Raw genomic sequence first — 14,524 nt, forward strand, 5'->3', positions numbered from 1 at the left:
TATTCCAGGTACATATTTACATTGAATCAGGGGAATTCCCACCACCGAATTGTCCTCCCACAACCGCTCCCATCCTGACTCCCATATCCTCCACTCTTCCCCCCAGGGACTGCTAGAATGCGTGGTCCCCTCTGTGTCTAGTTAATTACTTAGTGGGCTTATACCTGTTTGGTTTTGGTGACTCCATTATTTCCCCCTCTAGTTGGGAGGTGGAACTAGAAAGATCAAGTTATGTGGATTTGTTTGAGGAAGAGAAAGGTAATATGATGGGGCAAAAATCGACTACGCCGACTATGAGTGGAGTCATTCTAGAGGAGCTCATCCTTGGTTTGAGGGACGATGGGGAAAAGAAGAAGGTGAAACACCACAGCAGTTCAAAAAGAGGAATCAAATAAGATATTCAGTGAGCACTGCAGCCATAAAAATATGCACCACATAGTTGCCATGGTCTTGAGATAGGGAATATGACAAGGCGCAAGGAGGAAGAAGAGAAAAGAAGAAAGGAAAAGTAAATATATAATTAAGAAATGGACAACTACTTCAATATTTACCCGAAAACAAAGAATTCAATCAAAACTAGATAAAAAATAATAAAAAATTAAAAAAGGATTATTTAGTGTTTTTTGCCCCCCCCCCCCCGCATAGGTACAGTAAATGTTGGGGTCATCCAAATTGGGAATCCCCTTGGCCTAAGAGATACAGGGTTTCCCTACCCTTGGAATATATTGTCATGGGATTATCTATAGACTCCTTTCACATTCATTTACTCTCCCCTTGTTTTTGTGCCGTATGGAAGACTTCTGCTCCGATCTAGATGATAAAGACAGACCTCTAAATCTAGGGGTCTCATTCTGTGCACAGGTCAAGGAGTGGAACTTATGATGATGACTTTCTTTGTGATTTTAGAAGTTCTGTTTCCTCGATGTCATTTAATCTGTCTTCTGTGGTTAGTGGTCTTGGCCCTTGCGCTGAAGCTCGGATGGAGTCTGGGATATCGTCTTTCGTTATGATTCCAGAAGACCCGTTCAGTTGCAATTGCCTCAGTCAGGACTCTGGCATTGGAGGTCATGTTTGTTATGCAGGACGTAGACCAGACCCTAGACTAGGACTTTCTTGTTGGTCCCAGAATACAGACTGCCCAGTCATGGTTCTATCAGCCAGTCATCTCTAGATCACATTCTTGGCTTTTGCACAGCCCATGCAATGGTCTTCAAACTATGGCCCGCGGGCCACATACTGTATTTATTCCCATTTTGTTTCTTCACTCCTAAGTAAAATATATGCACTGTGCATAGAAATTTGTTCATAATTTTTGTTTTTACTATAATCTGGCCCTCCAACAGTCTGAATGACAGTGAACTGGCCCCCTGTTTAAAAAGTTTGAGGACCCCTGGGTGTGGTAAGTCTTCCAATTTTGTTTTATCATTAGTTGGTAAGGTAGGATAACCTGTTCTTATGTCCATTTGTTCCCAATTTCCTCATATTAGAACTGGCACATGTTGGAGATCGAGTAGTATTCAGGATGTCCCAGGTGGGCTTTGGTTCCTGTAGCTGTTGTGAAGAACTGTGTCGATTCTATGTCTGGGGTTCAGGATTGAAGTCTGGATGGTCGGTGTATAATCTTCTGGCGTCTAAGATGGATCCACATGACATATTTTCAAGGTGGGAGATTCCCCTGTATTGTAAATAAGTATGAGTTCTTATCTCTAGTAGATAAGAGCTTGTTTATATACATGGGATTTCCCCTTTTTTAGTGTGCCTTTGCAGGAAGAAATGGTGCTTCATTATATTGCCGGTGCATTTGGGGGTGAAAAGAACAGAGAAACAAGTCACACACCCAAAAAACATAAAAATAGAAATAAATATATATATATATTTGCTCACATATGTATAGTTAAAAATGATTGTAAGTAAAATGAAATAAAAAATAAAGAGCTAGTGTTATACAGGTCTTATACTTATGATGGAAGTAAATGTTTCCCCGTTGACTTTTGAGATTTTCTTGTGGGGTGTGGGTTCCCAGGCACCTTTTCATCATACACCCTGCCCTTCCTGAGATTGATAAAAGATTGGGGGGGGGGGGTCTTGTGTAAATTTCTTGCAATGGGAGTCCTTTTAGGGCTAAGTCTGGTATCCAGCAACAGTCCACGTTAGGATAAGTTGGTAGGGAGAGTCACACAGCATGAGTCAGTAGGGGTGTTAGTTGTCTTTTCCTGCTGGGGATGAGGTGTGGGTTTGAGTGGATGTCCCTTCACTCGGGTGCTGGGTACTGGTTCGTTGGGGTAGGAGGTCAGTCTTGATGCCTAATAGATTAAGAACTGAGGGTGAAGAGTTTTAATAAATTGGAAAATCTGGATGGGATTGAGGGGTGAAGGGGTAGTCGGATTCCTGGAAGGGGTATAGGAGAGAGTATTTGGAAGGGGCAGAAAGGAAGAAAGGAGAAAATAAGATTAAATAGGGAATAAAAAAAAAAGGAAGAGGGAGTAGTAAGAAGAGAGGTGAAACGAGCGGGAGCATGTCATTTTGCTTGAATATGTACGATGAGTGGGCCCCTTAGTATAAGTCTGCAGGTCACCATTGCTGCTTCAGTGGTCTGGCTAGTCACGTGCTTCAGGTCCTAAAAGAAGGTATGCCCTAGAGATAAAGGGTGTGTTAAAAAGTTTTGTCTGGACAATTTTGGAATGCAACCTGGGTTTGGTATTTCGTGTGGCTTAGCTCTGAGATGCCATCTTAGGTTGTCCATCCTTTGTATCCAAGAACACCTGTGGACAGAAAAGCTGAGAGGTTATTTTGAATATATTAAGTTTAAGGCATTAACACCTATTATTTTGAAATACTTCGGTTGTAGTCAGTGATTTCCCATGGTATTCTTTACCTGTAACCTTGTATAAGATCCCTAAGAGATTATTATGAACCTTTGCAGTATCAGGCTGATTACATACCTGTTCACTCTATGCTGCTGTTTCTGCAGATGTTGCTTTCTTTATGGTTTAATGTGTGGTCGAGAGTTTGTGATGTTCCTCTTTCATGTGTTCTGGGCACTTCTGCCCAGTATATGTGTGGTATTTCAGTGTTCGGAGTTTCTACCCGGTTAAGTCCTGAATAACAGTCAACTTTAGCTTGAAATTGTAAATTTGCAAAAGTTAAGGTATATGCTTACAACTTTATTTTTGGTTTTCTGAGGACCACACCCAACTGTTCTCATAGGTTACTCCTGGCTCTGCACTTAAAAATTTCTCCTAGCAAGCTAGAGGACCATATGGGATGCCTGGGATTGAACTCAGGTCTGTCCTGGGTCAGCTGCATGCAAGGCAAATGCTTTACCACTGTGCTATCACTCCTGTCCCTTACATGCTTACAACTTTAACATAACTTTTTTAGTAAAGTGTAAAATAAATGTAAAAAATCAACTTCATTGAAAAATAGAGGTTGGATAATTAGTAAATTTAACAATATTGTACTAAGGTAATTCTCCTGACACATGAAAGAATTAATTAAAGATAAATAAAGGGCAATTTTCATTAGCTTTCTGACAGTCACATGAGTAAGAATTATCTAAGTGTCCAAGGCAAGATGGCAATGTTCTGGGAACAATGGATAGTGCTAAAAATGAGACAAGCTCTTATCATGAAAAAACTTGTACATGGAAGGTTTAGAAATTTACATGAAACATTAAAAGGCAATAAAAATAAACAATAGTTGAAGACAGTCATGGTAGAGGTCTTGCAATTAAATACACTGTAATTTTCTAATTGAATTATGTTGATAATAATTCAATTAGAGGTTACAGAGGAGAAATAATTAATGAACATAAGAAATTCACTAATTGGAAAGTTACTAGAGACCAGAACACATACGTTCATTATTATTAATGCTCAGATATTTAAAAAGAAATACAAATCTTATACAAACCCAGAAAATATAAGTATGTTTCATTCTGAAAACAACAAATCCACAAAATCTATTTAAATACAGGAGAACCCTAAAGTATAGAAAGACACTTTTTTAGAACATAAATGCAAGCAAGCTAAGCAATATTCACAAGTAAAACTCAACAATATATTAAAATATTATGCACAAAAATTATGTAAAGTTAGCTACAGGATTGAAAACTGTTTAAATATTTGAAATTTCTTCACTGCAGTTAACAATAGTAACAAAATGTAATAAATATCACAGTAAAGAAAACCTTTTGAAAATTGTAAATATTTTAATATAGAGACTGATACATATGTATATATGGAAATTAAACTAAGTATCTTTGAAAATAAAGAATCACTTAGGTACTTTGTTTCTAATTAACTAAAAGCTAGATTAATCTAGGTAATGTGGTGGGGTTGGAATTATAATATAGAGCAGTTGAAAGTGTGTCTTGCATGCTGCCAACCCAGATTCTATCCCCAGACCATATATGATCCTTCTGACTCACCAAGAGTCATCTTTGGTCACACAGAAAGGAGTTATCCTTGAGCAATGCTAGTATGACCCCAAAACAAAAGGGATAAAAGTGACAGCATAGTATTGGACTCACAGTAGAGGTGCTGATTATTAGAATAAAAAATAAAACCCAGAAATTAATTGACATGTACATCAATTCATCAACTTGTTGCCAAATATATCAGTGTACCTAAATAGAGAAAAATCTAATTGAGCAAATTCAGCTAGCATTTATTATCCAAAAGTAAATCCACATACATTTTGAGTAATGCACACATAGATCTTTTATTATTTTTTATTTTATTTATTTATTTATTTTTGGTTTTTGGGCCACACCCATTTGATGCTCAGGGGATACTCCTGGCTAAGCGCTCAGAAATTGCCCCTGGCTTGGGGGACCATATGGGATGCCGGGGGATCGAACCGCAGTCCTTCCTTGGCTAGCGCTTGCAAGGCAGACACCTTACCTCTAGCACCACCTCTCCGGCCCCAAGATCTTATTTAATGTCTTGATGCTGTATAACTTTCATTTACAAAACAAACACTTTTCAAAAGAATCTGGAGAAGAAAAGTTAGCCAAAAGTCCTGCTTCACAGAATTAAGTTGAGATCTTCCCACAAAAGCTAAAATTAAAAATAATATACTGGAAAAAATATTATCTAAAATCCAGTGAAGTGTTTCACAGAAATGCAACCAAAAAGTCATGAATTTTATGTAAAACTACAAAAAATTCATAATAACAGAAAAACACTTGTGAAGAAAAACCAAGTTGCTTTCTGATTTCAAATTATTCAACAGACCAATTATAAATAAAAGAGCATGATCTTTGATTAAAAATAGATGCATAGGGACTGAAGCGATAACACAGTGGATAGGGAATTTTCACAGAATTGACTGAGTTGTATCCATATGATCCCCATGTCTACCAGAAGTGAATTCTGAATGTAGAGGTGGGTGAGTTCTAAGCGCCACTGGGTGTGGTCTCAGATCAAAAATAAATAAATACAAACATTTTAAAAACAATCATCACAAAATAAATAAGTCAACCACAGTACAAATATGTGTATGTGTGTATTAAAAGCTTTTCTTATACAAGGAGAATGGTGGGAGGAAAGTGGGGGTGGGGTGGCATTGGTCAAAGAAGTGGACCTGGTAAAGAAACTCATGTTGAACCATTATATGCATGAAATCCAATCAGGAATAACTTTGTAATTTCATGGTGACAGTATAAATTTAAATTTAAATATATTTTAAAATACAATTTTTCAATGTTTTAAAAAGAACATGGTTAGGAAGTAAACTGACCTAAGGAAAACAATAGGAGGCATGAAAACTAGACCTACTTGAAATGAAAACACTGAGCTCTTTGGAGACAGAAAAATTGAGTCATACAAATACAGAAATTGAAGTAGCACCCAGAGAAGGGTGGACCCTCTAAATAAATGAAGTTCTAAGAGTATCTCAAGATCTAGATAACCACCAAGAGTTCAAATCTCTTCCCGTTGACAAAGCCCTAAATACAGACATAATGGGGCAGTTGGGAAGAAGGTCAAAATCCCTTTCCTTCCATTTCCCCCAAAAATAAATCCTGAGAGCAGCAAGAACAAAGCAAAATGTTTATTTTTAAGGGTATTTTTGAAAGAACACTTCTTAAAATATCAAATGAAACTCTATAAACCAGAAAAGAAATTCTTATGAAGTCAACATGATGAATGCAATAAGCATCCAAAGTGGAATATATTCTCCAGCTAGATCATCATTCTGACTTGAGGAAGTGATACAAATGTTTAAGGAAAAACAACAGCTAAGGGGCCCGGAGAGATAGCACAGCGGCATTTGCCTTGCAAGCAGCTGATCCAGGACCAAAGGTGGATGGTTCGAATCCCGGTGTCCCATATGGTCCGCCATGCCTACCAGGAGCTATTTCTGAGCAGACAGCCAGGAGTAACCCCTGAGCATCGCCGGGTGTAGCCCAAAAAACAAAAACAAAAACAAAAACAACAGCTAAGGAGAACAGCTAAGCCAGTTCTCCAAGAGCTACATAAATTTTCTATATAAAGCAAGGACAAATACTTTAGATAGTAAGATCATAAAAACATGTTAGTAAAGAAGGAGCGATAATGGGTACAAGATTTCACTTATGATAAATTTAAGAAGTGACATAAACTCAAAAATTCAGTGATACAAAGAAAATGGTGACTAGGATACAAAGACATTCCAAGGAATAGAAGAAACTACTTACCAAATGCCCATCAAATAAGAAGTTAATAATGAAGATATAAAAGGCAATGGTAGGGCCGGAGCAGTGGCACAAGTGTTACGTCTACCTTGCCCGCACTAGCCTAGGTTGGACCGCAATTCAATCCCCCTATATCCCCAAGCCAGGAGCAATTTCTGAGAACATAGCCAGGAGTAACCCCTGAACACCAACAAGAGTGGCCCAAAAATAAAAGAAAAACAAATAATAATAAAGGCAATGATAGAGCTTAACAACAACAACAACAACAAAAAACCCATCTAAACCCAAAAATGGGGAGAAGAAATGAACAGTTATTTCCTCAAAGAAGAAATACAGACCACCAAAAAGCACATGAAAACATGTTACACATCACAAATCATCATGGAGATGCAAATCATAACAACAATGAGATATCATTTCTCACCACATATCACAAAAAAATAAGAACATTCAGAGCTGGCACATATGTGGGGAGAAAAGGAACTCTCATTTCATGCTGATGACTAAAAAGTCTGGCTATATCTACACAAGTAAATACTACACAACTGTTAAGACAAATGAAATCATGAAATTTTATTATAGATGGTTGAATATAGAGTGAATATGAAGTTTTATGCTGAGTGAAATGAGTCATAGGATGAGAAATAGACATAGAATGATCTCACTCATTTGCAAAATATAAGCAAAAAATGATAGTATGGTGCTACTATCCAGAGACAATAAATATGAGGGCCAGCTGGACCAGTCCATGATAGGAAAGCTTACCACAAATAGTGGAGCAGTGCACTTAATATGAAGAAGGGACCACTATGACAATGATAATCAAAACTGATCACTCTGGATAAGAACTGGGTGTTGGAAAAAGATAAAATGATATTCATGGTACCCCTTATTAACTGTAGTGCAAACCACAGTGTCTTAACAGGGGGAAAAGATGTGTGTGCGAAAGAGAGAGAGAGAGAGAGAGAGGGAGAGAGAGAAAGAGAGAGAGAGGGAGAGAGAGAGAAAGAGAGAAAGAGAGAAAGAGAGAGAGAGAGAAGTAAAATTTACCTGGGGGCCATGTATATTTGTGGAAGGGAAACTGGGGACATTAGTGGTGGGGAAAGTACATGAAATCCATGAAAGGTCATGAACATTGTATAATAGAAACTCAACATAAAGCACTTTGGTGCTTAAAATAAGTAAATAACATTTTTAATTTGGAGGTAGATTCCAAGATATTATCATCAGAAGACATAATCAAATAGAGAAAAATGAAACCAGATCACTACATAAAAAAATCAAGTATTGAAATGTAGGGGGAGCAAATGAAAGAAGGCCAAAAAAACAAAGCCAAACTCTACAAACATCTAACATACATATATTAGTATTCCAATACATCTCAGTATTATTTCAATACTTCATTTAGTATTAATTGCCTCAATGTGCCAATCAAAAAACACACAGAAAGCTAAACTCTGGACCTGAGCGAGAATCAAGTGGAATATATGCATGACATGTAGGGATGCTAGATTTAGAGCAGAACATTGCTGGTTGCTCAAGCACTGAGCCAATGGGCTGTCGATGGAGCCTCACAAAATGAGTCAACTTTCTACTGATTACAAGAAACACACACGGACTTTCATTATAACACAGGTTCAAAGTAAGGGCTAGAAAACAAAAAAAATACAAGCAAATGTTAGGACTTCTGTTCCTCAACATCTATCCCAAGGACATAAAAACATTAATTTGAAATAATAGTTACATACATATATAAATAGCAACATTTTTACAGTGGCCAAATATATTTGATTCCATATATGGATTCAACTCAAATACTCAACAACGGAAGAGTAGAAGAATTGACCTTGCTTTCTCTCTCAATCTCTCTCTCTCTCTTGCTCTCAAATTTGCTCTCTCTCTCACACTTTTTGTCATTACAAGTGAAATATTAAATGAAGTAATCTCAAGCCAAGGGGATAGTTTAGTTGATAAATCACTTGCTTTGAACACAACCCACCAGAATGCAATCCCATGCACCAAGTAAATTACCCAGAAGTCTTCCAGGAGTAATCCCTGAGTGCAGAGCAGAGTAAGCCCTGAGCAGTGTTCTATGTGGATGGAGGGAAGGAACAATAGAAGGAAGGGAAGAAAGAAGACAGTAAGGGAAGGAAGAAAATAAGAAAGGGGCAAGGGAACAAGGAAGAAAGAAAGGAAAGAATCCTCCTTGAAAAAAATAAGTCCGGGGGCCGGAGAGATAGCATGGAGGTAAGGCATTTGCCTTTCATGCAGAAGGTCATCGGTTCAAATCCCGGCATCCCATATGGTCCCCCGTGCCTGCCAGGAGCAATTACTGAGCATGGAGCCAGGAGTAACCCCTGAGCACTGTCGGGTGTGACCCAAAAACCACACAAAAAAAAAAAAAAAAAAAAAAATAAGTCCACTGTAATCTGTGTGGAACTGTAGTGTATAATAAAAAAATTAATTACTGGCAGACAAACACCAGGTGATTTCACTACTCATATGTGGAACAGAAACAAAGTAAGAGTCTAACAGCTATTGACAACAAATCCTGAGGCCCTGCCTATATAAATGGGTCTGTCAAATGGGGTGATGGGGTAGGGGAATTGAGAGGCAGATTAATACAAGGGGCAAGTGACCCATGATGGAGGATACTGGCTTGGTACTCTGGCTAGGTACCAGTACAGTGCCATTGAGTCTAAAACATGAATATTAATACTATAACCAGTCACAATTATAATGTAATGCTACTTCAATTAAAATGTTCTTAAAATTTTTATTTACCAATTTATATTGTTAATGTGACTTACATTTGATATCTTTATATACTGTAATAATTATAATATCATAATTTTAGATAGAAACATTTAAAGAGATAAAAGAAAACTAATAACATCTTCCCCAAAGCATTATTAAATATATTTGTTGAGATTACTTTGTATGAATGAGGAGGGGATCTTTATGCCTAGGAAGTGCATACTATTCTACATGCATGCATATACGTGTATATATATACATGTTTGTATATGTACCTACCTTTAGATACATAGCTAGATTAGGTACATAGTATTCTTTTTACTTTAATCAAAGTGGATTACAAATCTTTCACACTAATATTTTAGGTACATAGTGATATTGAATCAGGGGCGTTCCTACCACCAATGTTGTCCTCCCTCCACCCCTGTTCCCAGCATGCATCCCATATCCCCCCTCTTTTACCTCCCAGGCTGCTAGTATAGGTGGTCCTCTCTGTGTCTAGTATGTTGTAAATTGGGTATCAATTCTGTTGTCATTGGCTTTGGATTTGGTGTTTAAGTTTGATCCTTTTTTTTATTTCTACTTAATGTTCATATGACTGTTTGATCTTGGTACCCTACATTATTTCCTCCTCCATTTGTGAGGTGGAACAAGATGGCTCTGTTTGAAGGAAAGAGATAATAATAATAATAATAATAATAATAATAATAATGATATAATAATAATATTAATAATAAAATAAAATGGGGCAAAAATCAAACAAGCAAAAATGGGAGGAGTCCTTCTAGAGGCTATATTTATCAGTTTAATAGAAGGAAGAAAAAAAAAACAATACAAAAAAAAGATAAAAAATAATCAAAGAACTCGAAATGCACCAAAACGACATGTACAGCAGCCACACAATAACCATGGTCCTGAATAAAAATAAAAAAAAAAATTACAATACAGGGGCACCACCCACCATGAACTTATGTCATGTGGACCCAACTTAGACTCAAGGTGATTAGACAGCTACCGTTCAACCCCGAACCCGAGATCTCAGACATAGAACATAGACATAGGTACTTAGTTTTCCAAAATTGCTCCTTGATGAGTGCCCAGTATACAATGTAACCAATACCATCATCAATCCCATACACCAATCCTATCACGTTTCAACTTCCCTCCATGACTGCCCCCCCCCCCCGTGTAATGACCCCAAACACTGTATTTTCACCCAGGGAAACCAGTTCCGGAGCAAGGGTCACCGCAATAATCCAAACAAATCTGAGAGTGAAATACTTGTGACTGAGTAGCAATCTATTTTATCAAACTGCCAGAATGCAGTTTTTATTGAGTATAGAGACTTCCCTGGGCTGGGGAGTAAAGACAGATCACTTACCCTGAGCCAGTCCTTCCAAGGTTTGCTTGACACATGCTAGCTAAGTAGGAAAATCTCTGTTTTGGGTAAAACCAAGTTGTAAACCATCATATACAGAAACAAACAAACAAAAACAGCGATTATCTTTGTTTTGGGTAGAACCAAGTTGTAGGTTGTAAACCGACACCCTTGGCCCACCCCTTTCCTAACGGTCCATCTGACAGACCCATTTTTAAATTTGTTTGTTGCAGTTTGGACTTCCTGCTGATCGTGTCGTTGGTTGTACAGTTGAAAGATAACACGGGTTGGTCGGGACCTCTGAACACTGGTGCTGGTAAGGCATTGTGGGTCTTTTCTTAGAACAAAATATTTTAACTATATTCCTCATAGTTGCACTTTCTTTGAAAATCATGAAGAAAGGGAAAACAATTCAGAAGCCTGTGAAAATTTGAAAACTTTCCTTGAATCATGATTTTTTGTTAAGGGGCCAACAATACCATGATATCAAACAAACTATATAAACAAAAAGCATATTTAGGCTTATATTTAGTATTAGGAGCACATACTTCAAATGAAACATGAAATATCGACACTGCATTATGGAAATTGGTTTACTGTCCAACAATTAAAAACTAAAGCACAGCAAGCTATGGGCAATTTCTTTTTCTTTACTAGAATAAATAATAGGGGAAGTAGGTAGAATTTATTTCACATGTATAGGGAAGTACTTAATTTCAGATGATGCTGATGCATATTTATTACTCAGTCTGTTACGAAAATTAAATCCATCTGTGCCGTTTATGGACACTTAGTTTGACTGTGTGTGTTTAAGACAGAATTGCTACCTGAGTTCATTTTTATCCAGAACCATGAGTGTACGAAAGTAATCCTCACAGTAAATAGCATGGACTCCAGGGTAAACATTGCATTATCCCCAAGCAGAATTATGCAGTCAATTCAACAAAGAATAACCATGGCAGGAATTTCCATTCCTTTGCAATTAAAAAATAATTGCTGGTTGCAAATAAACAGTATAGTAATTTCATTGATGACATTTAAGCATACAGGGCCCTCCCTACACAGCAGAGACATTTGCTAACTTTTGATTAATGGGCATTACTTTTATTTTGGAAAAACTGTCACTTTATGATGGTTGTATCACAAGAACAATTATAGCAGAGGCTCAGGCAAAGTGATCTGAAGAAATCCAGTTTGTTAGAATTAAGTCCATAAAGTAAGTTATTATTTACCCAAGACCTAGGTGACATAAGTAAAGAAAAAAAATTATTTTCTGTTACTGAAGCATTTGTCTTATATATAACTTTTATTCCTTTTATTTTAAAGATATAAGTATTAGAAATAGCTAAAGTATATTCCAATAATCTTTTCTAATTGTGTCAGTATAACTCAAAAATGGTTCAAAATATCCCTATATACATCTTAACCTTACAACAATCAGAAGAGGTAGACATTTGCATCTTGAAAATCCTAGATTCATGTCTCAAAAGAGATGTAAACCAACCAGTGAAAAATTGTGGGTACACTGGCCATCCAGCAAAAATGCTGGCAATCTCAGGCGGAGAGGGAAAGCCAAGCCCCTGACCTATGGAAGCCAAGCCTGCTGTATCCATCACTCAAAATCAGTTTTGTTTGTGACCCTGTTTTACCACTCCCTTTTGATTCTCTTCAGAGACACCATCTGATCAAGCTTTAGATACACCAGTATTTAAAACTGATATCAGCAGTGTTTTTGGGAGTGAGTGCGGGCAGCCCTTTCCACCCTCCTTCTTCCAAAGGTCTCGCAGGGGTCTCAAACTCAATTTAACTGGAGGCCGCAGGAGGCAAAGTCGGGGTGATCCTTGAGTGCAAAGTCAGTAGTAAGCCTTGAACATTGGGGGGTGTGACTCAAACAACTAAAACAAAACAAAACAAAAAAAGATTCCTCTAGGGCAGGGCCACAAAATGCTGTACGAAGGGCCGCAAACGGCCCGCGGGCCGTGAGTTTGAGACCCCTGGTTCTAGCGTCTGAGAACCTGCCCCACAAAAATCACAGTATTCGTAATAATGCTGGACAATTATTGGATTATTGGAAAACTTTTTTTGTTTGATACTGTCAATCCTAAAGGAACACCTGAATTTAACAAAATGGACAACTAACAAGAGCTTATTACACCTTCTGCCATTAGATTAATGACTTCATTGAAGATATAATAAGTTTCCCAATTTTGCTTGTCACTGTACTTTTTCTTTCTTTTTTTTAAAATAGTCTTTCTTTTCTCCCTTTTTCTATTTTCTACTATTGTTAATAACTTTGTTTCACTTATCTGGAAACAAATGGTATCATGGTCCAACTACACCAACTAGTGATGCATTTTCTTTAAATAAAGTGAAAAAAAAAAAGCTACAAAAGCATTTAATGACCTTCACCCAGCAAATTCTAGTACTGGAACCTTCACTCAATATATCACACTTTTCCAAAAACAAGCCTAGAGGGTGAGAGAGATGAAGGGGGAAAGACAGTTAGAATTATTAGAGAAAAATCACTAAAATTTTATTACAGAAAGAAGTGTTGTATTGAGTTGGGTCCCAAATTTAGCTCTAGTCAGATTAAAGGAAAGAGAGAAATAAATTCTGCAAGTCAGGATTCCTAGCTAAAATTCCAATAAATAGAAATAAAGTATCACACACACACACACACACACACACACACACACACACACACACACTGGTTTTAAGAATTGAGAAAAATTTCTCCCAGGAAGCATCATAAAATGAGACTGTACCAAATGAATTTCCAAAGTTCTTCAACACACGTTTACATCAAATACTACAAATCACCTGTGATATTCTGAAATGCTCCTCAGTAAAAACATTCTACCAAGAGGACCCCTGTACCAGTGGTGAAAGTCCTGAGGTTTGATGGGTCTGGTATGAAACAGAAGCACATTTTTTTAAATGAGAAACAATAACATGGGCTCTAGGAGGTTTAAGTTAAATGTTTCTGAAACTTTTCCCCCACAAATCTTGGCCTGTCTCATAGAGAGCAGAGAGAAGGGCTGAGAAAGGAAATGATGACAGGGATGGTAAGATTTGATTCTACTTCTGCTTCACACAGCTCCTTTACGTTATCAGTCTTTTACTAGGTCTTCTTTTAATTATTAAAAATAATATGAAGTGGATTCATTGGAGCTAATTGTAGCAGTCAAATAAATACAACTTCATAAAAGTAGAGCAATTTGCTAAGCAGATGCATAAAGTTTTAAAGATGTATTATGGATCTGGAGCATTATGCAACTGGCAGGAATCTAGAACTGTGACAGTTTGAATAACTCAAGTTTCGATCCCCAGCACCATATATGGTCTCTTAAGCCCTTCCACAAGTGGTCTATAAGCACAGAAAGTGGGAGGGTTGTGTGAGTCTGAGCACTGCTAAGCATGGCCCCTAAACAAAAATAATATAAAACAAAATAAAAGATGTATTGTACATCTTGATGTATTTAACACAGGTGTTAAAGTTGACTCACAAAAGAAATTCACTTGAGAGAAGATGAAAGCAAAAAAATCAAACACAAGATGAAATGGCAACATGACACAAATAAGTTGTCATATTCATGATGGTTCCACAATGATGTGAGAAGCATAGGGAAGTTTTAGGAATATTAAGGATAATGTGAAATTGGGCATATTATAAATATGCTGACAGTAATATGAAGGATGAAAGAGCAGAAGGA

This window comes from Suncus etruscus, chromosome 12, assembly GCF_024139225.1.
Source record: "Suncus etruscus isolate mSunEtr1 chromosome 12, mSunEtr1.pri.cur, whole genome shotgun sequence".
In the NCBI taxonomy this organism is placed as follows: Eukaryota; Metazoa; Chordata; class Mammalia; order Eulipotyphla; family Soricidae; genus Suncus; species Suncus etruscus.